Below are 6,288 nucleotides of genomic sequence, written 5' to 3' on the forward strand. Positions count from 1 at the left end.
TTACAGATAAACCAAGTGGAGGGTCTGGTTCAAATAGTGAACCTGTTAAGAAAGAAGAGAATTAGCACTAATGGACCATTCTTTCTCTTTCTGCATATGAACTGTATCAGCGGCAACCCCGGTCCAACATCTGTCTGCCAGATAATATGCACAGCTGTATGCGGGTCATTATTTGTCTATGAACAGAATATCGCATGGTAGATGCTGTGCGCTTCAGAAGAATTGACAGGAAATCTGTCAGACAGAGCGAGAGAGAGGCGGCAGACCGTGAGCCCTGTGTTCCAGCTTGGCCTTGATAATGATTTTGCTTTGAGGGCCCATTCCTCACTGAAGAGAAATGTACTTTAGACACTGGGACAGCCGAGCGGGCATTTAGAGAAGGCAGCTCACTCCCTTGCCAGGGTGTTTTCTCCCGCAGCTCTTGTTGCAACAAAATATAGCCGTTGTGTGCTCTGTGCCCCGACTACCCAGCAAGCATTCCAGCTTGAGCGCAGGCGGAACTGGATCTGCTGGGGCCTTGGTAGACATCAGCTTAATGTCAGACAAGGAGGTGACGCTGAACAGAAAGCAGCAACTGTTCAACGTCATTGTCTCCCTGCCGTGTTATTAAAGAGGCAGCCAGTACATGGCTGGGACTTGGCTTGTTCGCTGTTATTTTAACTTCTCCTTTCCTCCCACCAACTCATGGGGGAGGGTCTCTTCTGCGCCCTCCTTTTCCTCCTTTCTTCCTCTCTTCCTGACCCAGGAATGGAAAATACGTTATAGATCAGGTATTCGCAAATGGTGGGAGGGGAAAGTATACGTATACCCAGAGAGAATGAAGCATGTTGTCTGGTGTCAACCCACCATAGACAGCCACACACATCCCCAGAAAGACTTAATTGAGCCCATTTGGCCATCTCGGCTCAGTAGGAGTCTTTTAATGAAATAATGTGTAATAACACACCTCCTTCTTGAAGCACTTCATTCTTGACTTTTGTGCAGGTCAGGGATAGGGGCACAGGGAAGACGGAGATGGGGCTCACGTTGCAGCTGCATTGCATACCTGTGCCAAGATGAGCCAGGGTCTGGGAGCCGGGGTGGGTGGGGTGGGGGGAGGAGAGTTCACAGCCAGTTTAATGCTCAGACTGCGAGAAGCCCTTTCATTGCTATGGATAAATGAGAAAGGAGAGGGCAAACGGGCTCGGCAAATGGAGGAAACAGCAACTATAAACACTTGGGGCCCTGAAACATGGAAATATCTGACTTTTGTACCTTTGTGTGGCTTGTAATCTTTAAAAAATAAAGCCATGGGGATCAGCACAGCTATGTATGAACTGTGTCCCAACAGCCCGTCACATCACCCTGCAGAGTTATAGACGACTCTGGGGCAGTCATTTTTGATGAGGTCCTCAAAAAGCTCTAGTTATACCAATGAAGCCAAAGACAATGTAAACGCTAATGGATCATCCCGAAAGCAAATATTCAGGCGAGCTAACTTTGGGAAAGTATGGAGTCCTACATTTCCCATCTTTTATAAACTGAAGTTCCCCTTTAAGGAACCTGGTGCACAAACTACAATTATCATTGGCGAAAATAGCCGATGGCAATGAAAGGATTCACTTTCCTCAGAAATCAGCCACCTCTGGTTTGTTTGAAAAACATCCTAGGAACGGCAGCCTCTATCCCTCCTTTTTCTGAATACGGAAGGGGAGAGGACTGTTTAAGAAAAGTTATCCTCAGCAAATTATCAGTTGCTGAATTATGAAGTTAGAGAAATTGGACACAGCTCTGGCTCTAGGTTTATTTCCCCTTTCCCACACCAAAATGGAATCTTAAATGAAAAATTGCAGCATCTCCACCCTGTAATGAAATGTGCAGAAGAAATGAAAAATGCATTACTTTACCCCATGTGTACGCACTACATCATTACACCACTGAGAATGTCTCACTAATGATACAGAACATATGGGGGTCTTCCATAATGAACTACAATGAGGTACATTAAAAATATAGATGAGTTTAATTTGATATATTTATTTAATTGATTAAAAAAAACTTTCATCAGGCAGTTTCATCAGACTTCTCTAGATGGCAATTATTCCCGTTGGTGGAATCCAGGCTCGGTTATTACAAAGTTTACACCAACATCAGTGGAAAGTGATCTAACTAGCCAAAATGAAGGATATAGTAAGGTCCAAACTCTTGCTGTTTTAATAGTTTGGGTTGTGAACTCATTTCGTGCTTATCTTCTTTTGAGTGTTGGCTCTAACTCCAGGCAAAGTTCTCTGGGTCAGTCTAATATGTTCACATTCATGATAAGCATTGCCATTTCTTTATAGGTTGAAGGGAGGTTTCCTCTCCCTTCCTTTCCCGCCAACAAAAAAAAGGAGTGTGGGACAGTTTTCAAAAGTTGCCATTCTGGTGCCAGAGAGATATGAAAATATAATTTGATAGAGAATGTTAATGCTTTCTAATATAGCATATAATTAGATTTTATGCCTTTTAGGAAGTAGTCTGGTTTATAGTTGGTATTGGATGGTCAATGTGTTGAATTTAGATGACTGTTTTTCATTGGATTTATATCAGATTGTTTGTTCAGCCTCATTTGTGCAGTATAACCTAAGTCTTTAGTACTTTCAGAGAATGAAACTTTACCTAGAGATTTCAAAGAGGAAGAAAAAAGCTTTTTTACTTTATTTCATTTTATTTTGTACAGTTCTGAGTTGTGTATAATAGTATCCACATTCAGCAACAGGTTGCAACAATTCAGAAACCTCATCTTAGCTTAAAACTCAGACTCAAACTCAATTTTCTGTTACGATAATTTTATATAACCCCTGTTACATCTCAATTTATGGAAATAATTAGAGCAAATTAGATCACAGGAAAGTTTAATTAGCCAGGCATAGTTTTGAATTAAAGTTCATTTTCTGTGAAAATTAGAAAAGCCTGAGTACTTGGTTCCTCATTATATGATGATTTAGCATCATACATCATTGGCATCGTGGGCAAGTGAGGGTGGGGCCGTGTGTGGCCAGGAGGGCGGTGTGTTCACTGACCCAGAACTGGAGAAGGTGCCGGGACAGCTGAATGGTCAGAAAAGAAGATCACTGCAAATCAAGACGCAACCATTTCCAGTGCATTAAACTCTGGGTTAAAATTTCCTGCTCTTGATTATGCATTTCTCATTTTCACATTGCTTGAGAAGCTATTGTTTGATTTCTTTTTTAAAAAAATCAGATTCTTATTCCCATATCCTATAACTGCTGGAAGCCATAGGATAGTGTTTGTTTCTGAATATTTAGGTGTGTGGGGGGGTCAGGAGGTAACTTTTCTCATTTTTACATTCACTATTGTGCTTTAATTTTTCTAATATTCATATTATGGGGTTTTCCACAAAAACAATATACCCCAGCATGTGGCTTCATATTTATTTTATATACACAGAGAAGAATTGGCAAGTCTTTTACTGATAATGAAGGCCTTTGATTAAAATTTATTTAGTCATATGACTTAATTTGGATTAAGGTAGGTCATTAATGTCTACCTTGAAAGCCTGGCTGGAATCTCCACTCTTTCAAGAAGCCTCCCTGAAACTTCAGTTCATCCCCCTTACTCCTTTATAATGTGCCTCCCAGTCCACCTTGTATTAAGGTTATTTATGCACACCCCCCAACACCCCTGTAAGCCAGGGACTTTCTATTATCCATCTTTGCATATGCCACAGCACTTGCCACAGCGTTTTGGCCACAGTAGGTGCTCAATAAATATTTATTTTACTGATCACTGGTGTGAGGAGCTCTTTACTACTCAGACCACATGGTTCGGAAACACGTCTATGTGCAGTGACTGCCTTTGAATTTCTTCTTTCAGGGTGGCAGCAAGGAGAGCAGTGACCAGCTTGGTAACTCCTCTTGAGGTGGCCATCAGCTCAGGGTGCCCATGTTCACTACTGCCCACTTCACCTGACATCTCTCTCCATGTCAGCTCAGACCAATGAGTCCAGTGTGAAAAGCAGTAGTGCTAGCTACTGAGCATTAAGCCAAAACTTACATTAAATCAATATTTTGTATAATAAGTGGAAAGCCATCAAAGAGAATTTAGCAGACTATAGAGACCAACCATGAAATTAAATTTGACTTCCTTGAATATGGCGGGACCTATCAGGACCTTCTTGCGCAAGGCGAGTTCAAATAAATGTAGTAAAGAAGTCCCACAAAAATAAATGGAAGCATTTGTTTATAAATTACTCTCTAATTTAAGAATATGATTTTCTTACCTTGATTGTAATTTGACCAAGCAAAAATTTTTTTTCTATCCCTTTTCTGTAATCTCAGCATAAAATTCCAACCATGGCCACTGGTTCCCAGCAAAACACATACGTTTTTTTAAATCTTTTTTTTCATTACTTTTTTTGGTCATTATTGTTGACCCACTTCACCAATTTTTCTCACCCTTCACCCCCTGCCTCTGGCAAACACTATCTCTTCTCTGTAACTATGAGCTCCGTGGTTTTGTTTTGTTTTTTAGATTCTACATATAAGAGAGATCATATGGTATTTGTCTTCCTCTGTCTGACTTATTTCAGTTAGCATGATGCCCTCGAGGTCCATCCCTCTTGTTGCCAATGACAAGATTTCATTCTTTTTTTATGACTGATTAGTATTCCACTGTATGTGTACCATAATTTCTTTATCCATCCCTTGATGGGCAGTTCAGTTGTTTCTATATCTTAGCTATTGTAAATAATGCTGCAATGAGCATAGACTGCATATATCTTTTTGAGTTACTGTTTTCATTTTCTTCAGATAAATACCCAGAAGTAGAGTAGCTGGATTGTATGGTAGTTCTATTTTTAATTTTTTTGATGAACCTCCATACTGTTTTCCATAGAGGCTATACCAATTTACTAACAGTGCACAAGGATTTCCTTTTCTTCACATACTCGCCAACATTTATTTCCTTTCTTTTTGATAATGGCCATTCTAAAGTGTATGAGGTGATATATTATTGTGGTTTTGATTTGCATTTCCCTGATGTTTAATGATGAACATCTTTTCAGGTGCCCATTGTATGTCTTCTTTTATGTCTTGTTTGGAAAAATATTTATTCAGATCTGCAGCCATTTTTAAATTGGATTGTTTGGGTTTTTTGCTATTGAGTTGTATAAGTTCTTTATTCATTTTAGATGTTAAACCCTTATCAGTTATGATTTGCAAATATTTTCTCCCATTCAGTAGGTTCCCTTTTCATTTTGTGGATGGTTTCCTTTGCTGTGCAGAAGCTTTTTATTTTTATATAGTTCCACTTGTTTATTTTTACTTTTGTTGCTTTTATTTTGGTGTCAGATTAAAAAAATCATCACCAAGATTTATTTCAGGGAGCTTACCACCTAGGTTTTTCTAGGAGTTTTATGGTTTCAGGTCTTATGTTCAAATATTTAATCCATTTGAGTTAATTTTTGTGTCTGATATAAGATAATGCTTGAGTTGCATTCTGTTGCATATGGTTGTCCAGTTTTCCCAGTGCCATTTATTGAAGAGACTGCCCTTTGCCCACTGTATATTCTTGGCTCTTTTCTTGTAAATTAATTGACCATATATGCATGGGTTTAATTTTAGTCTCCTTATTCTGTACCATTGATCTATATATCTGTTTTTATGCCAGTGTCCTACTGTTTTAATTACTGTACCTTTGTATTACAGTTTGAAATCTGAGAGTGCGAGGACTCCAGCTTTATTATTTTTTTTCTCAAGATTGATTTGGCTTTTCAGGGACTTTTGTGGTTCCTTACAAATTTCAGGATTGTTTTTTCTATTTCTGCAAAAATTGCCATTGAAATTTTGATAGGAATTGCATTGAGTTTGTAAATTGCTTTGGGTCATATGGACATTTTAACAATATTGCTTTTTCTAATCTATGAGCATGGAATATTTTTTCATTTATTTGTATCTTCAATTTCTTTCATTAATGTCTTATAGTTTTCAATATACAGGTCTTTCACCACCTTGGTTAAATTTATACCTAGGTACTTTATTCTTTTAGACTAACTTAGTAATGTAGCAAAATAAATTACTAATAAATTTAGTAATTGTAAATGGGCTTGTTTTCTTAAGTTCTCTCTCTGATAATTTGTTATAAGTGTATACAAGTGCAAAAATCTTTTTGCATGTTGAGTTTGTATCCTGCAACTTTACTGAATTCACTTATTTGAGCAGTTTTTGGGGGAGTCTTTAGGGTTGCCTATATATAATATCACATCATCTGCAAATGGTGACAGTTTTACTTCTTTCTTATATGTATGCC

Source organism: Phoca vitulina, unplaced genomic scaffold (assembly GCF_004348235.1).
Source record: "Phoca vitulina isolate PV1807 unplaced genomic scaffold, GSC_HSeal_1.0 scaffold20, whole genome shotgun sequence".
Lineage (NCBI taxonomy): Eukaryota > Metazoa > Chordata > Mammalia > Carnivora > Phocidae > Phoca > Phoca vitulina.